Here is a 19,966-nt window from a genome sequence, read left to right on the forward strand (position 1 = left end):
TTTTCAAATCTCACTTTACTGACCATTTGTTGAATATTAGATTATCTGCATATCTAAATGTGTTGTTGAATCTTTCCAACATGAATGTTGTTCAGCATCATGAATGAATGAAGAATAAACACCAACCTCTTTGTTCTTCAGTATCTTCAGTGTGTTTCATTCTGCAGGGTTCTGGATCATTCATGTTCTCAATGTACTCCTTAATAAACTCAGTCTTTACTGGTTTCAGCTCTTCCTGATGCTCTGATGCTCATCTGATGGGAATATTCCAGCATTTATTGGTGAATTGATGTGGGAGGGGCTTCACTTATGATGTTCCTGTTGTGGGAGAAGCTTCATTGATGATGAATCCCAGTGTGGGAGGAGCTGATTTGAATTAAATGATAACAATGTAATGTAACAAAATTATTCCAAATATGTATAATGGTAAGAAAAACAGTTCTACACATAAAGACAGAAATAAACATATCTGTAACCAAGAAATCCCCTCAGTCTGTTGACAGCAATGAAATGAGCTTTAAGTGTCAATTTACAGCAGATCTGAAGACATCAGCATAATAAATGAGGTGAAAACAGAAACTATTGACATGAAATAAAGAGTGTTTTCAGCAGTTTCTCTGTTAATATTGATGATCCTCAGACTATTAACACTCATTCAACAAGACATTCAGATCATCTCACTTTATTCTGAGTGTTTGCTGTTAGAAACTGATTATTGGAGTCAGGATATATGAGAAAATCCTATAAACTGCTTTAATTAAAGACAATACTGTTATTTCTCACAACATGACATGGATAAAAAACCATAATCCAAAAACAAACAGTAATGACACTCATCTGTAATGGTCTTGTCTCCAGAGTGCTATTTTCATCCCGGCCAGTAGGGGTCACTCTACTTAAGCCCTCTATGTCATGCTTCCTCCAGAACTGTGGATGGCGCTTACATCATGAACTCTAGTCTCTCCACTCCAGAAGGGGGCGCCATTACCCCTATTATGTTCGTTATCCTGCTCATCACTCTGATTTCCCACACCTGTGTTTGTTCCTTTATAAGTCTGTTTGTTCCCTGCCATTGTGTTCAGTCTTGAGCCAGTCTACCTGAGTTTCCTGCTGCCTGTTTTCAAGTTAAGTGTATCTCTAGTTATATATTTTTTGGACCCTCGTGTCTGTTTTGTGTTCTCTGTTTTTTATGGAAGCTCGGCTCTCCTAGTTTATTTGTATTTTGTACCTTTTTGTTGTTCTAGTAAAGATTACTTATTATTTTGATGACTCAAGTCTCCTGGCTCTTTTGATCTTCTGCTATTGGGCTTAACTGTGGGGAGTTAGCTCAGTGGGTAACCACTCACCCTCAAGACACTGGAGACCCGGGTTCAATCCCCACCAAGGGCAACCCCTTACAGCAAGACTGAACCATGGAAGCAAGCCCAGCAGAGGAGTCTTCAAATGAACGCATCCTGACTGCACTCTCTGAGCAAGCCACAACCATTCAGCGGCATGATCAGGCTCTGTCTGAGATCCTCCACCTCCTGAGTCTCCAGTCCCACACCTCTTCACCCCAAGAACCCCAACAGTCTCCTGGTTCCAGATCAATGCTGTCACTTCCTTCTGAGCCCAGATTACCAGCCCCAGAGAGGTTCGATGGAACCTCTGAGAGATGCAGAGGATTTATAACCCAGTGTACTCTGGCCTTTCAGCTTCAACCCAGCAGTTTCCCTACCGAGAACAGTAAGGTGGCCTACATTATTACACTTCTCACAGGCAAGGCACTTGATTGGGCCTCAGCTTTGTGGGATCAGATGTCTCCACTTACCATAAACAGTCAACACTTCATTGAGGAGATGAGAAGAGTGTTTCAACATCCAGCCAGTAGGGGAGACGTGGATCATCGCCTGTTGAATCTCTCTCAAGGTACTCGGAGTGCAGCTGATTTTGCCATAGAGTTTCGTACTCTCGCGACAGAGAGTGGCTGGGATCAACGTGCACTAAGAGCGACCTTTCATCATGCTTTGTCTCCCGAGCTTAAGGACGAATTAGCATTCCGAGACCCTGCTCCTGACCTCGAGTCTCTCATTGATGTGGCCATCCGGGTCGACCATCGCCTCAGAGAACGCCAGCGGGAGCGACAGCGGGAGACCTGCTTACTTGAGGCAACCAGTCCTGTTAAATTGTCTCCTCCTCCTGGTGACTTAGAGGAACCAATGCAGCTGGGAGGAACACGGATATCTCAGACCGAACGCAATCGAAGGATTAGAGAGAGATGCTGCCTCTACTGTGGGAAGCCAGGCCATTTTCACACAGACTGTCCTGAGCTGTCGGGAAAAGCCAAGTCTCGTCCTGGAGCAGGGAGGCCGGGGCGAGAATAGGAATCATTCCCTGCTCGGCCACCTCTGGCTTGACGATCCACGCTACTATTACCCAGGGCCAGCAACACCATCGAATATGTGCATTTGTTGACTCAGGGGCCTCTGGGAGTTTCATGGACTTTAAGATGGCCCAAAGTCTTACCATTCATCCTGTGTATCTCCAAGACCCCCTAAACATTACAGCAGTTGACGGCAGTCCGTTGGGGTCAGGTCAGGTCACTCAGTGCACTCCGCCACTTCAGCTTCAGGTGGGGGACCACCAGGAATGGATACAGTTTTTCTTAATTCATTCCCCTAGACTTCCTATAATCCTTGGTTTTCCATGGTTGACTGCTCACAACCCACATATCGACTGGTCCAGAGGAGATGTAAGAGAGTGGGGAACCAACTGCCAGATCTCAAGCACTGCCTTTTGCTGTTCCTCTGAGCCACTTAAGACTTTCCAAGAACCCTTGCCAACTAAACCCAAGAACCACTCACTCTTTGTGCTCAAAGCCCCGACTGTGGACATCATGGCCATCCCTAGAATCGAACCTGTCACCACCAAGGTCCCACCTCACCCTCCTGAGCCACCCAAGGTTCCCCCAGAATACACAGACCTCCTCGAAGTCTTCAGTAAGGTCCAAGCTTCCACATTACCCCCTCACAGATCATATGACTGCGCTATTGAGCTCATGCCAGGAACTTGCCCACCCCGTGGAAGGCTTTACTCCCTCTCTGGCCCAGAGAGATTAGCCATGGACAAGTATCTTAAGGAAGCTCTGGATAGCGGGTTTGTTCGTCCTTCCACATCACCAGCTGGAGCTGGTTTCTTCTTTGTGGAAAAGAAGGATGGTAGTCTCCGCCCCTGTATAGATTATCGGGGCTTAAATAACATCACCATCAAGAATCGTTACCCCCTCCCACTTATGACCACGGCTTTCGAGATCCTGCAGGGGGCAACCATCTTTACCAAACTGGACCTTCGAAACGCATACCATCTGGTCAGGATCCGGGAGGGGGATGAATGGAAGACGGCGTTTAACACCCCAACAGGCCACTACGAGTACCAGGTAATGCCATTCGGCCTAGTTAATGCTCCAGCTGTGTTCCAGGCTTTTATTAATGATGTGCTCAGAGAAATGCTTAATACTTTTGTGTTTGTTTATCTGGATGATATTCTGATATTTTCCCGCAACCTCAAGGAACACGTTCAGCATGTCAGAGAGGTCCTCGCCCAGCTGTTGAAGCACAAGCTCTTTGTTAAGCTAGAGAAGAGCGAATTCCATGTCCCCGCTGTCTCATTCCTTGGCTTCTGTGTGTCCAAGGGTAGCCTCCAGATGGATCCTGGCAAGATCCGAGCAGTTTTGGACTGGCCCCAACCCACTTCGGTCAAACAGGTACAGCGCTTTCTGGGGTTCTCCAATTTCTATAGGAGGTTCATAAGAAATTTTAGTTCTGTTGCAGAGCCTCTCTCTGCACTGACAAAGAAGTCTAACAGGCCATTCATATGGACCAGCAGAGCCAACCAGGCCTTCAACACATTAAAGAAACGCTTCACATCTGCCCCCATCCTAATACTCCCAGACCCAGAGTTGCCTTTTGTGCTTGAGGTGGATGCCTCAGATGTGGGGGTAGGAGCTGTGTTGTCACAAAGAAGTAAGAGCAATCACAAACTTCACCCATGTGCCTTTTTCTCTCGCCGGCTTACCGCTACTCAGAGAAATTATGATATTGGGAACCGGGAGTTGCTGGCCGTTAAGATGGCGCTGGAGGAATGGAGGCACTGGCTGGGGGGGGCCAAACACCCTTTTCTCATCTGGACGGACCATCGGAACCTCACTTACATCCAGGACGCTAAGAGGTTAAACTCACGACAAGCCCGTTGGGCCCTCTTTTTTAACCGATTCAATTTCATCCTCTCTTATCGCCCAGGTTCGAAGAATCTCAAGCCAGATGCACTCTCAAGGCAGTTTGAACCATCTGAAAAGGAGGCCTGTCCAGAAACCATCCTTCCCACTTCCAAGGTGGTAGCCCCCATCCAGTGGGATATAGAGACAGCTGTCAAGAGAGCCCAACAGCGACAGCCTGATCCAGGTAATGGCCCAGCTGGGCGTCTCTTTGTCCCTAATCATATACGCTCTGAGGTCTTGCAGTGGGCCCACGCTTCTCTTTCCTCCGGACACCCGGGAAGCACTAGAACCTGCAAGCTGATTCAGAGGAAGTTCTGGTGGCCCAAGTTACAGAGAGATGTTCGGGCCTTTGTCTCTGCCTGCTCAGTGTGTGCGCAGAACAAGGAGCCAAGGACCCGTACTCAAGGTTTGCTGCACCCACTTCCCATCCCGAGACGTCCCTGGTCTCACATCTCACTGGATTTTGTTACAGGCTTGCCTCAGTCTCAGGGAAATGCTGTAATTTTAGTGGTGGTGGACAGATTTTCTAAGACTTGTCACCTCTTATCCTTACCCAAGCTCCCCACAGCTAGTCAGACTGCAGAAATAATGATGAAACATGTGTTCAGAATCCATGGCTTTCCCCAGGATATGGTTTCTGACCGGGGGCCACAGTTTACGTCCCGGTTCTGGAAGGCGTTTGGTCGGCTCATCGGGTCCTCTATCAGTTTGTCCTCTGGCTTCCACCCCCAGTCCAACGGCCAAACTGAGAGGGTAAATCAGGAGATCGAGAAGACACTAAGGTGTCTGGTCACTGACAACCCATCCACTTGGAGCTCTCGACTTATGTGGGCTGAGTTTGCTCACAATACTCTGTACCATTCTTCATTAGGCATGTCTCCTTTTGAATGTCTTTATGGCTTCCCCCCCCCTCTGTTTCCCGGACAGGAGCCAGAGGTTGAGGTCCCAGCCGCCACACAGCTCGTCCGCCGGTGTCGACATTCCTGGCAGAAGGCCCGTGCTGCCCTAGTTAGGGCGGCTCAACAACAACGGAAGCAGGCTAACAAACGGCGGAGGGCAGGACCCACGTATCGCCCAGGACAAAGAGTGTGGCTCTCTACCCGAGATCTTCCCCTACGGGTAGAATCCCGTAAGCTGGCTCCACGATACATCGGTCCCTTTAAGATCCTCAGAAAGATTAATCCGGTTTCCTTCCGACTCCATCTGCCCAGATCTATGAAGATTCATCCCACTTTCCATGTTTCTCAATTAAAACCAGTTGTTTGTTCTACTTTGTCTCCAGCCAGTAAGTCTGCCCCAGCTCCCCGCATGATTGATGGACAGCCAGCGTACACGGTCCGCAGGCTATTGGATTGCCGCCAGGTACGCGGAAAGCTACAATACTTGGTAGACTGGGAGGGTTATGGCCCAGAGGAGCGGACCTGGGTTCCAGCTCGGGATATCTTGGATCCATCTCTCATCACAGACTTTCGCCAAACCCGAGGTGACCATCTGGGGAACGTCAGGAGCCCATCTTAGGGGATGGGCTCCTGTAATGGTCTTGTCTCCAGAGTGCTATTTTCATCCCGGCCAGTAGGGGTCACTCTACTTAAGCCCTCTATGTCATGCTTCCTCCAGAACTGTGGATGGCGCTTACATCATGAACTCTAGTCTCTCCACTCCAGAAGGGGGCGCCATTACCCCTATTATGTTCGTTATCCTGCTCATCACTCTGATTTCCCACACCTGTGTTTGTTCCTTTATAAGTCTGTTTGTTCCCTGCCATTGTGTTCAGTCTTGAGCCAGTCTACCTGAGTTTCCTGCTGCCTGTTTTCAAGTTAAGTGTATCTCTAGTTATATATTTTTTGGACCCTCGTGTCTGTTTTGTGTTCTCTGTTTTTTATGGAAGCTCGGCTCTCCTAGTTTATTTGTATTTTGTACCTTTTTGTTGTTCTAGTAAAGATTACTTATTATTTTGATGACTCAAGTCTCCTGGCTCTTTTGATCTTCTGCTATTGGGCTTAACTGTGGGGAGTTAGCTCAGTGGGTAACCACTCACCCTCAAGACACTGGAGACCCGGGTTCAATCCCCACCAAGGGCAACCCCTTACATCATCTTCATCAACCACTGCTGCTTAATAACTATGAATTAACTATAACCATGAAACATGGTTTGATTTTATGATAAGATTCATTGTAATAAAGTAATTAGAGATTTAACATGTAACAGTTTTATGTGCAGAAACTGAAACCCCCCCCGTCTCAGACTCACAAATCCTGCTGGAAAGATCTCACTTGGAGAAAAACTGAGATTTTAGATTTCTACTTAAACTATTTGCAGTTTTTGTAAAGCTTTCATTCGTTGTATGGATATCATTGCATAAGGAACTACTTTGTCACTTTCTGGAACATGTTTTTATTTTTTGTTAATATGGTCATTTATCTAAAACCATTATAAATGTTTTGCTTTTGATTTAGTATGACGTTGTTATTAAACAGTGTTTCGTTTTGTTTCTGAATGAATCTGCATTTTGAGCGAATCAATCGGGTGAATCAATTATTCAGATGTGCACTCATAAAGAGAGCCATTTACTTCATTCCTGAAAGCCGTTTGAACGAATTGAATGATTGGAAAGGACTCAATAACTCACTCATTAAGACATTTACTTCCACCTACTGGCAGTTTTAAATTCTTTTTTAGAGTATAACTTTAATAAATAAATCGTTTTTCCATAATAATAATAATTATCATTATTTACTCACCCTCACGTTGAATCAAATAAAATATTTAAAGCTACTTTTTGTAATGTCTCTTAGATGGTCTTTTGGAGGTAATTTCTCAGACAAATTTTACATGGGATTAAATTGTGATTAATTAATCGCCATATTGTGTAATTAATTAAATAAATTAATTTATCTAAAACTAAATGTTTTGTTTTAATATGGTAAAATGTTTAGCAGCAGTGGTTGATGAAGATGAGTGTCATTAGTGTTTGTTTTTCTATTATTGGTGTTTTATCCATGTCATGTTGTGAGAAAAACAGTATTGTCTTTAATTAAAGCAGTTTATGGGACTTCAATAATGGGTTTCTATCAGCAAACACTCAGAATATAGTGAGATGATCTGCTAATGATCTGACTGTCTTGTTGAATGAGTGTTGATAGTCTGAGGATCATCAATATTAACAGAGAAACTGCTGAAAACACTCTTTATTTCATGTCAATAGTTCCTGTTTTCACCTCATTTATTATGCTGATGTCTTCTGATCTGCTGTAAATTGACACTTAAAGCTCATTTAATTGCTGTCAACAGACTGGGGGGATTTGTTGGTTACAGATATGTACATTTATTTCTGTCTTTATGTGTAGAACTGTTTTTCTTACCATTATACATATTTGGAATAATTTTGTTACATTACATTGTTATCATTTAATTCAAATCAGCTCCTCCCACACTGGGATTCATCATCAATGAAGCTTCTCCCACAACAGGAACATCATAAGTGAAGCCCCTCCCACATCAATTCACCAATAAATGCTGGAATATTCCCATCAGATGAGCATCAGAGCACCAGGAAGAGCTGAAAACAGTAAAGACTGAGTTTATTAAAGAGGACAGAGAGAACATGAGAGATCCAGAACCCTGCAGAATGAAACACACTAAAGAACAAAGAGGTTGGTGTTTATTCTTCATTCATTCATGATGCTGAACAACATTCATGTTGGAAAGATTCAACAACACATTTAGATATGCAGTTAATCTAATATTCAACAAATGGTCAGTAAAGTGAGATTTGAAAAATGTTTATATTGATTGTCAACATCAGGTCAAAGTACAGATTATTTTACATTTATTTTAAATCTGGTTCAAAATTTGCAACAATGTAACCAAAATTTTAGACTTGTTTCAAAATAAAAAATAGTAATATCAGTAAACACCCAACTGTATCAAGTAAATTCACTTTCCAGAATGGCTGACAGGGTTGTAAGCTTGACTTAAGCAAAAACTGATTTATAGTTATTGATAAAGTTGTATTTTTCATAAAATCTAGAAGTTATTCATAGTTATATAGATTATTCTTCTTACAGTGACTTTGGTAACAGGGTTGATGAATGTGATCAACACTACAGTTTGTGATGATGGATTGAGATTATTTTCTTGTCCTCCCATCATGCTGTAGAAAGAGCCCAAATGATGTCACTTCCTAGGCGTCACAGTTTTAAGATGAGGAAAATTCATAACAGGGTTGAGGGTCGAAATTCACTTGAGTTTGTTTTCAGTGTCCCACATTCACATGTGTGGAAGTCTGTGAAAAAATTGTGACCAACCCTTAATAATTAAACAGTTTTAGTAAAATAAATATCAATCTAAAAGTTGGTGTCAAAATATGGCAATAATTGTGTCATTCATCAAAATATTTAATAGTTCTCACTACAGAAACATGGTGATTTGTCTATAATGTTTTAAATATAATAACTGTTTCAGGGACATATAGTAAATGTATAAAAAGCCATCAAAGTGATCAGAATATTTCGTAGCAGTTGTCTACTTCAGTACATGAAGGTTCACTTTTATTTTATTTTACTTCATAATCCTCATTTTGAATTACTTTAAAACAATGAAAAATAACTTTTTTCTTTCTTTTCAGAGCTCAGTGAAGTGAAGGAGGAGAGTGAAGAACTGAGTGAAGTGGAGTCGGAACATCATGACAAACCTGGAGAAAAACCTTTGAGTTGCTCAAAGACTAAAAAGACATTTTTAAAGAAAAGAGACAAGAAATCTACAACCTGCACTCAGTGTGGAAAGAGTTTCTCAACCAAACAGAGTCTTGATGTTCACATGAGAGTTCATACAGGAGAGAAGCCGTTCACATGTGATCAGTGTGGAAAGAGTTTCTCAACCAAACAGAGTCTTGATGTTCACATGAGAGTTCATACAGGAGAGAAGCCTTTCACATGTGATCGGTGTGGGAAGAGTTTCACACAAAAAGGACATCTTAAGGAACACATGAAAGTTCACACTGGAGAGAAGCCATTCACATGTGATCAATGTGGGAAGAGTTTCACAACAAAACAAAGTCTTGAGATTCACAGTGGAGTTCATATTGGAGAGAAGCAGTTCAAATGTAATGAAGGCGGCAAAATGTTTCTCTCGGCATCAAACCTAAAGTCAGTTCATACAAAGGAGAAGCCACATTCATGTTCTGTTTGTGGAAAGAGTTTTTTACTGCTGTGTAGTTTACATAAACATGAGAACATACATACTGGTGTGAGAGAGTACATGTGCTTTGAGTGTGAGAAGACCTTTATTTCAGCAAACCAATTAAAAGTGCACCTGAGAATTCACAATGGAGAAAAACCTTACAAGTGTTCACACTGTGACAAGAGATTCAGTCAGTCATCAACTCTGAAATCACATGAGAGGACCCACACTGGAGAAAAACCTTACAAGTGTTCTCACTGTGACAAGAGATTCAGTGTGTCATCAAATCTGAAAACACATGAGAGGATCCACAGCAGAGAAGTCGCACACGTGTAATCAGTGTGGAAAGAGTTTCACTATTAACCTAAAGATGCACATGAAGATCCATGCAGTGGAGAAACCACATCACCACAGTCTGAAATCACGATAAGTAGTTCATCTTTATGTGCTGAGCAACAAAGTAGTTTCCTTACAGCCACAATAAGCGGCAGGACACTTTGGTGGTTGCTTAGTGTCTGCTTGAAAATCTGAAACTTCTCCTGAAACTACAACAGAACGATCAAATCACTGTTAAAACAGACTGTATAGATTCTTCCCTTAAGGTCAGTGTGACAAACTAGTGACTTACACTTAGTTAACAAACTGCCATGTTTCTATTATTGTCATTTACAACATAACAATAAAATAACCTAAAACTGATTATTAACTTGTTGTTGCTCCTCTTCATTTGTTCCATGATAAATCTCCCACCATTTCCCATCATCATTCCTTCGATCTTCTGTAGTAGTTCTTGTACCTGAATGTATGATTTACTCTTGATATTGCAACAGTAAAATTGTCCTCTACATTCAGTCAACATCACGATCTTTCAGTTTAAGATGTTCATCAATGTCTGTTCCAGATCATCCAGTTCATCTCCATGCATGAACAGAATCATGATGAACTTCTGATCTTCAGTATTAAAGGCAAGCAAAAAAACAGGCCATCATAGTAAGAAAATTAGACAGTTTGCAGAAAATATTTACAATATTTCAAACCATACCTTGACAAGTGCTCCATTCTGACAGTTCACAGAATTATATATGGCAAGTCAAAAACATCCAAGAAAAGACAAAATCTATTAGCCAATCATAGTAAGAAAATTTGACAGTTTCCAGACTATATTTACAATTCAATGTGCCAAATAATAAAGACACAGACAGGAATGACACTGTGTAGACTCACTGGGCCCATGCCTTGACAAATGGTCCATTCTGATAGTTAATGAGAAGAAATGACTGCAAACAGTTGATTAATGCTACCAGAAATGGACAAGTGGATGACTGCGTCAAACAACTTGTGTTCCTTCACCTGCCGGATCAGGCGTTCAACATGCACCCTGAGCCTGGCCACAGACTGAGTGTGTCTCACCTCTCCGGTAGACATTTGTGTGCCCTTGGTCACAAAAGCAGGCCTGTGGATTTTGAATGGTACCAGGTTTTCAAGAAGCCCTTGTCCACCATTATGGCCATGTCAGGAGTGAGGACATCGATGATACCCGACTGCTTGAACAGCTCCCGGTCACTGATTGACCCCGCATACAGACCAGAGACAAAAGTTACTGCTCCATGAGGTGCCATTCCTATCAAAGCCTTAAAGGTGCAGTGAGATTTGTAGCTGGAAAAGACCTCACTCTGTAATAGCAGAGACAAAGGCATTTGGCAGCGGAGCTCGGTAGGTCCAGGATAACCTGGGTGTCTCAGAAATTCTCAAATTCCTCTGGCAGGTAGGCTCTTACTCTCTTTCGGCAACCAAATTTGCACAGAATCTAAAAGAAAATAGAGGAAGTTCGCCCAAGTGGTTATGATGCGGCTCACTGTAGTCTGATGGACATGGAAGCGATGAGCCAGGTCTTTCTGCTTGAGGCCCAAAGCAAGGTGCATCATGAAGAGGAAGAATTCATCGATTGCAGGAAGTGCCTGAGTCTTCACATATAGCCCAGTCTCCCTGGTGACGCGAATCATCCTGTGTGTTGAAGGTTCAATCTGTTCCCAGAAGGCCATCATGTGTTTATAGGTTGCAAATCTGCAAAAAAAAATAAATTGTATATTTTAAAACATTTAAGGCATAACACATGGTACAATATTAGGTAATTACTACAGTCTTAAACTGATTCTCAGATAATGAAACTACACTGACTTTACACACACCCACTCCTCAACATTCACACACAAGTTCCCCCTGCATTATACGCACTTTAGTCCCATTTATCACATTTAGTATGATACTTGTATGATACTTGATGATTATAAAGACATTCAGAACATGTTCAATGATGGATTTGAGAGGTACGTGAGCTAAAAACTAAACAACAATAACTAAAAAACACTTTACCATTGTGCTAATGGCAAATAATAATCACAAAATGGTTTTACCTTGTGTAAAAAGCGAATATCCTCATCAAAGCCCGCAAATCTCTGGAGGCCAAAGCGGCTGTTCACCTTGGCCTGCTCCAGCTGTTTCTGCAGATCTTCTATCTCTCTCTTCAACTCCTAATTTTCACATAGTGATAAGTCCAGAGCTGCAGGCTCCGGAACTGAACAATAATCATGTCCACGATCAATTTCGATTGCGTTTTCCTCCATATCTGAGTCTGGTAGCGGTGGTTGATCTTGTCATTCCCAAACACTTAACCTCCGTAGCTGCATTTGGCTTTCATGGTTCCACTCAAATATTGAAGGGATAGCATCTTTTTTCAGTTGGCTCCTACTTGTTCCTTCCACAAAATCATCTGGTTTGAAATGTACACTGAATACCTTTGTGTGTTTCGTGACTCTTCTGTAACGCCTGTACAAGAATCAGTCTTAGCCAACCAACTTTGGATTTTTCAGAATGCTTTAAGCCTGCTGAACTGTGTTTGTAAATCTCACATTGGCTCCGGCCTGGCGGACACTAATGGATCACGAGACCCGTTTTATGGCTATTTCGATAGATTCCTGAATACTTCCGCCGCGACTTCAAAGGGACTGCGGCCACCTCGGAGCGAATTACGGCAAGCCGGGCGCACACAGACATTACAGCCAAAACCCAACACACACACAAACATGCTTAGAGATTGTATGTACAGTTATTCTCAAAATATGACTGTGCCAAAATGTACCCGTCGTGTATGTCAAGTGCATGTATGTATCCCGAGTGTTTAAACTTAGTTTAAATGACTGTAGTTGTGCTAGTGTCATTTCTAACAATTACATTTGACTGTAAACTATAACTTCTTTTATATGCTTTTCTTACATGGCAAGTTTAGTTTCATTTCAAAGTTCTCTGTAAGCCTCATTCAACAATGCATGTCACATAACTGTAAAATGCATTGTTCTATTTTTAATGGTACTGTGAAGAAAGTACTATCCGATCTGATACCTCATAAATTATGCAAATCAAGCCACAAGACAAGACAAATGAAGTTTTACCCTCCAAATTGGGCACCCTGACCATTGGTTGCTTCAACCAAGGAGGCGTGTTGGCTTGTTTGTCCATAAAAGACAAGCACAAACATTTTTTTTGTCTCTCGATTGTCCTTGAATCATCCATCACCTTCTCTCGTGCACGTCTCTCCCGTACGTTAATTTTTATTGCAACATGATAACAGAGTTTTTTGTGTGTGAGAAGAGCTCATTTGTTTTGAATTCGGACGGCCCGGCCCAATTTAACCCCTGGGTTACACATTTATATCTGGATACTTTAGATCTAAATTTGTTGCCCAATTTCAATAGGAAAGTCCCGAAGTAACATCGCTCGACAACACTGCCCCGTGTATCATTGACTACTCTGTTTCCTGCTTCGCTACTGTTCGGACGCTCTTGCTTACAGCTCCGCGCTTTGCTCTATTGCTTTTATACTTTATCTCCTAATTTTAACTACAGCAAATCAGCACAGTGCTCGAACGACAAATCTTGGCACCAACAATCTTTTTAACTGGAAGAATTGCTACAAAAAAGGGGAATTTTTATCCAACCAGCCTCCCACTGACGGCAGCCATCAGCTTACATTCCGGAGAAGGGAAAACACAGCTGCCTATATCCAAAAGGATTAGAAATAATATGCCTCCTCTGGTTGAAGAATCTACCTGCTGCACAAACTGCCACAGACTTCTACAAAGGATTGCAGTTCTTGAAACAAAGTCACTTGCGGGACTACCAAACCAGACGGAACACACAACAGAGCTTCATCATGGACACAGTCGGTGAGTCCCATGAATCTAATGCCTCTAAACAGACCATACTGAGTGCTGAAATTGATCAGCATACTAATCGATGGCACAAACAGGGAGCGAGACCCAAAGGCACTCGAGACATTAGATTGTCACGAGATGCAGTACCATCCTCTACCCCAAACACTAGCTCCCTACCACCACCAATACATCTGGAGAACAGATTTGAAGTGTTAATGAATGTGGATGAGGAATCTCCAGACATGATGAATGTGGGTATGGAATCCCCAAACATGATCGGACACAGATCAAATCAGCCAGCAGCTAACACCGATGCTAACTGCCACTCAAGGTCGAGCAGACAGCGGCACTCAGCTCTTAGAGCAGCCGAGCCCAGGACTCTGATAGTGGGTGACTCTATTATCAGAAACATTAGCAGCAGGGATACAACTACATGCTGCCTTCCACAAGCAACAGTTTCTGATGTAAACAGGGAACGTAAGAGCATTTTGATGAAATATAAGATTGCAAATCGACTAATCATCCATGTGGGGAAGAATGATATTCGGAAGGAGCAGTCAGAACTCCTAAAAAGGGATTTTCAATGAACTTTTTGAAATGCTTAGAAGACTAAAAGTTCAGTCGTTCATCAGTGGACCACTCCCAGCAAGAGGAACAAATAGATTTACACAGTTGCTTGGGCTTAACACATGGCTGCAAAAAACCTGCAACTTAAAAGGACTGAATTTCATCGACAACTTCAATCTGTTCTGGAGTAAGAGACAACTGTTCACTCATGATGGCCTGCACCCAAACAAACTGGGCTCAAGAGTGCTAAAGGACAATATCTACTTCTCCCTCCATCATCCTTCAGCAGTGTGTGCCAATCTGAATGGCACAAACACACCTGGACAGAGTACAACTGACCACAGGACTTCATTTTAGCACCTGAATGGACATGCGGTTGACACATCCCACAAGGTCAATGATAACACCACGCAGCCACAACAACCACTGCTCACGGGCACAATCCTGACTGAGCCCTGCCCACAGAGCTTACTGAGAGACAGTGACGTGTTAGAACTGCTCCAAGATTCAGCACCCAAGGACGACTTTCAGCCAGGAAACAGCCAGGAAAGCCAGGACAACATATTACAGCCTCCGGTAACACCAGAGCAACAGCCCCTCACACCGGACACGTTATCCCTCTCTCCAGCATCACCTCTTCTTTGCTTCTCAGAGAAAATGGAAGAACTGGTGTATGCTGGAACCAAACTCTCCCACTCTTTTGCTGCGAGCTCCCAGATATCAACAAAAAAGTGTCAAGCCCCGAAACCACCAAAGCCTGTGGGCCCTCCCCCTCCTCCTGCGAGAGCTCTTTGGCCCCTGCCACAACGCCAGGGCCCTCACCCTGTTCACCCCTCATCCAACCAAAAACAACCGATAACAGCTCTCAGTGATGTGTGTCGGGTCCCCGCTATAATATCAGTGACTTTATCAAATGTTTACAGAACATGCGGGAACCCAGTGTGCCTGTTGCTTTCTCTATTTCTGTTTTTATTACGTGATAGAAAGCCTAAGGCCTTCTCAAACCGTTTGGCAAACCCATTTAATCTGCTGCCTATTACACGTCAAACTAAGATTACTGTAGAGACAGAAAGTAAGACTGTTAAGTTAGCACTTTTAAACATCCGCTCACTTAAAAATAAATCACTTCTAGTCAATGACTTAATAACCACAAACAACCTAGATTTTATGCTTCTAAATGAAACATGGCTTGAAGACATTTGCAGTTCAACAATCCTGAATGAAACAGCCCCTCCTAACTTTACTTTTATTAGTGTCTGCAGAGCTGTTAGGAGAGGTGGAGGTGTTGCTGCTCTATTTAAAGATGTCTATCAATGCAAGCAAGTGTCATTTGGTGATTACTTGTCTTTCGAATACTTGGGTATTGTGTTAAAAGGTGCTCCTCGCATTCTACTTATAGTTATTTACAGGCCTCCAAAATACTCTCCAGCCTTTGTGGAGGACTTTACAGAACTGTTATCAGCAATTTCCTCTGAGTTTGACTGTTTTGCTATTACTGGGGACTTTAACATCCACATAGAAAATGCAGAATCCAATATGGCAAAAGAAATCATAACTGTTTTGAATACTTTTGATCTGACTCAACATGTACATGGACTTACACACAATCGTGGACACACTCTAGATTTAATTATTAGTAAGGGTCTAAACATTTCATCCATTGTCATTAAGGATGTAGTGCTATCTGATCATTTCTGTATTTTCTTTGATATACTGATCTCTCCAACTGTTGAATCTGTCTCGATCAAAAAGCGATGCTTAAATGAGAATACTAGTGCACTGTTTATGAAGGCTATATCTTTAACACCAAGCATATCTGCAGATTCTGTTGATTTTCTCCTTGATTCTTTTAACTCAAAAGTACAGAACGTTATTGATAACATTGCTCCTGTGAAAGTCAGAAAGAAAAGTAGCAGACAAAAAGCACCGTGGAGAGACTCAACAGCAGTGCAAAATATGAAAAGACAATGCAGAAAAGCTGAGCGCATGTGGCGAAAGACAAAACACAAAATCCATTATAACATCTATAAAGATATTCTTCATGCTTTCAATGTGGAACTAGGCAAAGCTAGACAGACTTTCTTCTCAAATATTATAAACTGCAATTTAAACAACACACGCACTCTTTTTGCTACTGTAGAGAGACTGACAAACCCCCCAAGCCAGATTCCCAGTGAAATGCTCTCAGACAGCAAATGCTGTGAGTTTGCTTCCTTCTTCTCTGAGAAAATTAATAATATCAGAAAGGCAATCAGCACATCCTTGAGCTGCACTGGGGTAAAACAGATCAGATCACAACCTCAGAAAGTAGCTATTATGTTTGTTTTCGAAGCAATTGATGGTAAAATTTTGGAAGAAACAGTACAGCACCTTAAAACACCAACCTGCGCCCTTGACACACTTCCCACATCTTTTTTCAAAAGCGTGTTTAACTGTTTAGAAGCAGATCTCCTAGAAGTGGTAAATGCCTCACTTCTCTCTGGGACTTTTCCAAAATCCCTGAAAACTGCAGTTGTCAAGCCCCTCCTGAAAAAGAGCAATCTGGATAATTGCACAATTGCACAATATTGAGCAACTACAGGCCAATCACAAATCTTCCTTTCATAGGCAAGATCATTGAAAAAGTTGTCTTCAATCAGCTGAACAAATTCTTAAGCTCGAATGGATACTTTGACAATTTTCAATCTGGTTTCCGACCGCACCACAGCACAGAGACAGCGCTCATAAAGATAATAAACGATATTCGCCTAAACACAGATACAGGTAAATTATCAGTGCTGGTTCTTCTCGATCTCAGTGCTGCATTTGACACTGTCGATCACAACATACTTCTTGACAGGCTGGAAAACTGGGTTGGGCTTTCTGGGATGGTCCTTAAATGGTTCAGGTTATACTTAGAAGGGAGAGGTTATTATGTGAGTATCGGTGACCATAAGTCTGAGTGGACATCCATGACATGCGGAGTCTCTCAAGGTTCAATACTCGCACCCCTCCTGTTCAACCTATATATGCTGCCACTGAGCCAAATAATAAGAAAGAACCAAATTGCATATCACAGTTATGCAGATGACACCCAGATTTACCTAGCCCTATCACCTAATGACTACAGCCCCATTGACTCCCTGTGCCAGTGCATTGATGAAATTAAAAATTGGATGTGCCTAAACTTCCTTCAGTTAAACAAAGACAAAACTGAAGTCACTGCGTTTGGAAACAAAGATGAAGTTCTCAAAGTGAACACGTACCTTCACTCTAGGGGTCAAACAATTAAAAATCAAGTTAGGAATCTTGGTGTGATTTTGGAGTCAGACCTGAGTTTCAGTAGCCATGTAAAGACAGTAACTAAATCAGCATATTATCATCTGAAAAATATTGCAAGAATTAGATGCTTTGTTTCCAGACAAGACTTAGAGAAACTTGTGCATGCTTTCATCACCAGCAGGGTGGATTATTGTAATGGACTCCTCACTGGCCTTCCCAAAAAGACCATAAGACAGTTGCAGCTCATACAGAATGCTGCTGCCAGGATTCTGAGCAGAACCAGAAAACATGAACACATCACACCAGTCCTCAGGTCCTTGCACTGGCTTCCAGTTGCATTTAGAATTGATTTTAAAGTACTGTTACTTGTTTATAAATCACTCAATGGCCTAGGACCTCAATACATTGCAGATATACTCATAGAATATAAACCTAACAGATCACTCAGATCATCAGGATCAGGTCATTTAGAAATACCCAGGGTTCACTCAAAGCAAGGAGAGTCTGCTTTTAGCTGTTTTGCCAGCCGCAGCTGGAACCAGCTTCCAGAAGAGATCAGGTGTGCTCCAACAGTAGCCACATTCAAATCCAGACTCAAAACACATCTTTTTACCTATGCATTTGCTGATTGAGCACTGTGTTATGTCCGAACTATCTTTTTATTCTTTTTATTCCTTTTCCTGTTTTTATTTCATTTTTAATGTATTTTATATCTTTTATGTATCATCTTGTTATTCTGACTTTTAATGCATTTTAAATATTGCTGTCTGGTTGAAAGAGCTGGGAGAATTAGGAAGAAAGCATTTGTGATTAGGTTAAAATTTTGTAAATTTGGATAAAGGGACAAACCATGGGGAAATTTGAGCTGTAGTGCATGGTTAAGATATCTCTGGATTACAGTCAGGACACTTTCCAAAGGGGGAAATTTCCAAAGGGTAAATTTGAACTGCGTTGCATAGATAAGATATCTCCGGAAGGGGGATTAGGGCTATGTGGTGCAGTTTGAGGTGTCTTGGCAAAAGGGGAGATTGAAACTTTGTTTATCAGTTTGAAGTGACTTAACAGGTAGCAGTCCTGTCGTGTGAGGAAGATCCATTCAGATCTGCTCTGATGGATAGATCCGTTTAGATCCACTCTGACGGACGACAACAACAACAACAACAACAAAAAAATCTCCCTAAGACTTCCTAGCTCATTCACCCAGATAGCAAAATTCTCTGTTTTTACTGTTATTTCTATTCCTTATGTTCTATTTTTATTCTTCTTCTTTATGTAAAGCACTTTGAATTACCATTGTGTATGAAATGTGCTATACAAATAAAATTGCCTTGCCTTGCCCACCCCCTGCAAGGACCCCCAAACTCTGGATCAACATGCACCAGTGCTAAATTTTTCTATATATCCTAATCATTTGTTAACATTTTCATAACTTCAATGGCCACATTGTTTCTGCCATAATGTAATAGATTGTTAGCTAACTGGGTGATTTGTATATACATTTCTGAAATTACACAACTTGCACACTCTGATACCAGATTATTGAAATATTGACATGCACTCCCTGTAAAGATGCTTTGAAACAATGCATATTGTGAAAAGCACTATACAAATAAATGTGAATTGAACTGAATTGAACAATGTTATGTACACTAAATCAGCATAAGATGTTTTTGTGTGCGAGCCCAGCGAATCACCAGAAAGGTTTTGATGAAGACATCTAAGCAACTGTCGTAAAAGCATTAACACAAACAGATAGGATGCCCCACCGGGTTGACTCAGAATCACCTTCACGGTGAGTTAAATAAATGTTTTTCATTCTTTTGTTTGTTTAACATAGATCCTATCTGTGAGTTTGGAAACACAGATACAGATGCTCCAGAAAGAACATCTCCCAAACAGCCCTATTCTGGGGTGTGTGGTTAATGAGGACTCTTTGGCTTGATGAATATTTCTGATTCCTTGTCTAAAAACTAGACAGTGAGGTGTGAAATTTGCTAGGGTGACTTTCACCCCACAATCAAAGGAAAAACATGGCCACCATCAGTTCCCAACAGATTAGAAGAAGCCAGATACCCATGATTCACCAAAATGTCTCACCAAATTCACCAAAATCTCATTGACACTCTTGACCTGCCAATCAGAGGGACAACACCCATAAATTCAGCCATAAAAACTGCCATTGTCAACCACTGGCCTGCCAATCAAGGATCACAGCACTCATAAAACATATTTGATAACCACTGACCAGTCAGCTTGAGTGACAACACACAAAAAATTTCGGGTCATAAATTTATCCTTAAATAAGGGCCATAAATCACATTTAATGACATAGTGTATATGATATCCTACTCAAGACAAAAGGGACTGTAGTATGCATTCGAGGGATATATCCACAACATAATATGCAACCGATTAGAAAATAATTTGATCAAAATTGAAGCTAAAGCTCCCAGTGCAAGCAGCAGCCACTTCATACGCTGAACATTCAAAT

The 19,966-nt window shown here is 41.9% G+C and overlaps 1 pseudogene; it reads right to left on the reverse strand.

The window, feature by feature from the left end:
- The window catches only part of LOC137007702 (uncharacterized), a 1,237,067-nt pseudogene that overhangs the window by 686,404 nt on the left and 530,697 nt on the right, over positions 1-19,966 (reverse strand).

This window comes from Chanodichthys erythropterus, chromosome 3, assembly GCF_024489055.1.
Source record: "Chanodichthys erythropterus isolate Z2021 chromosome 3, ASM2448905v1, whole genome shotgun sequence".
Classification (NCBI taxonomy): Eukaryota; Metazoa; Chordata; class Actinopteri; order Cypriniformes; family Xenocyprididae; genus Chanodichthys; species Chanodichthys erythropterus.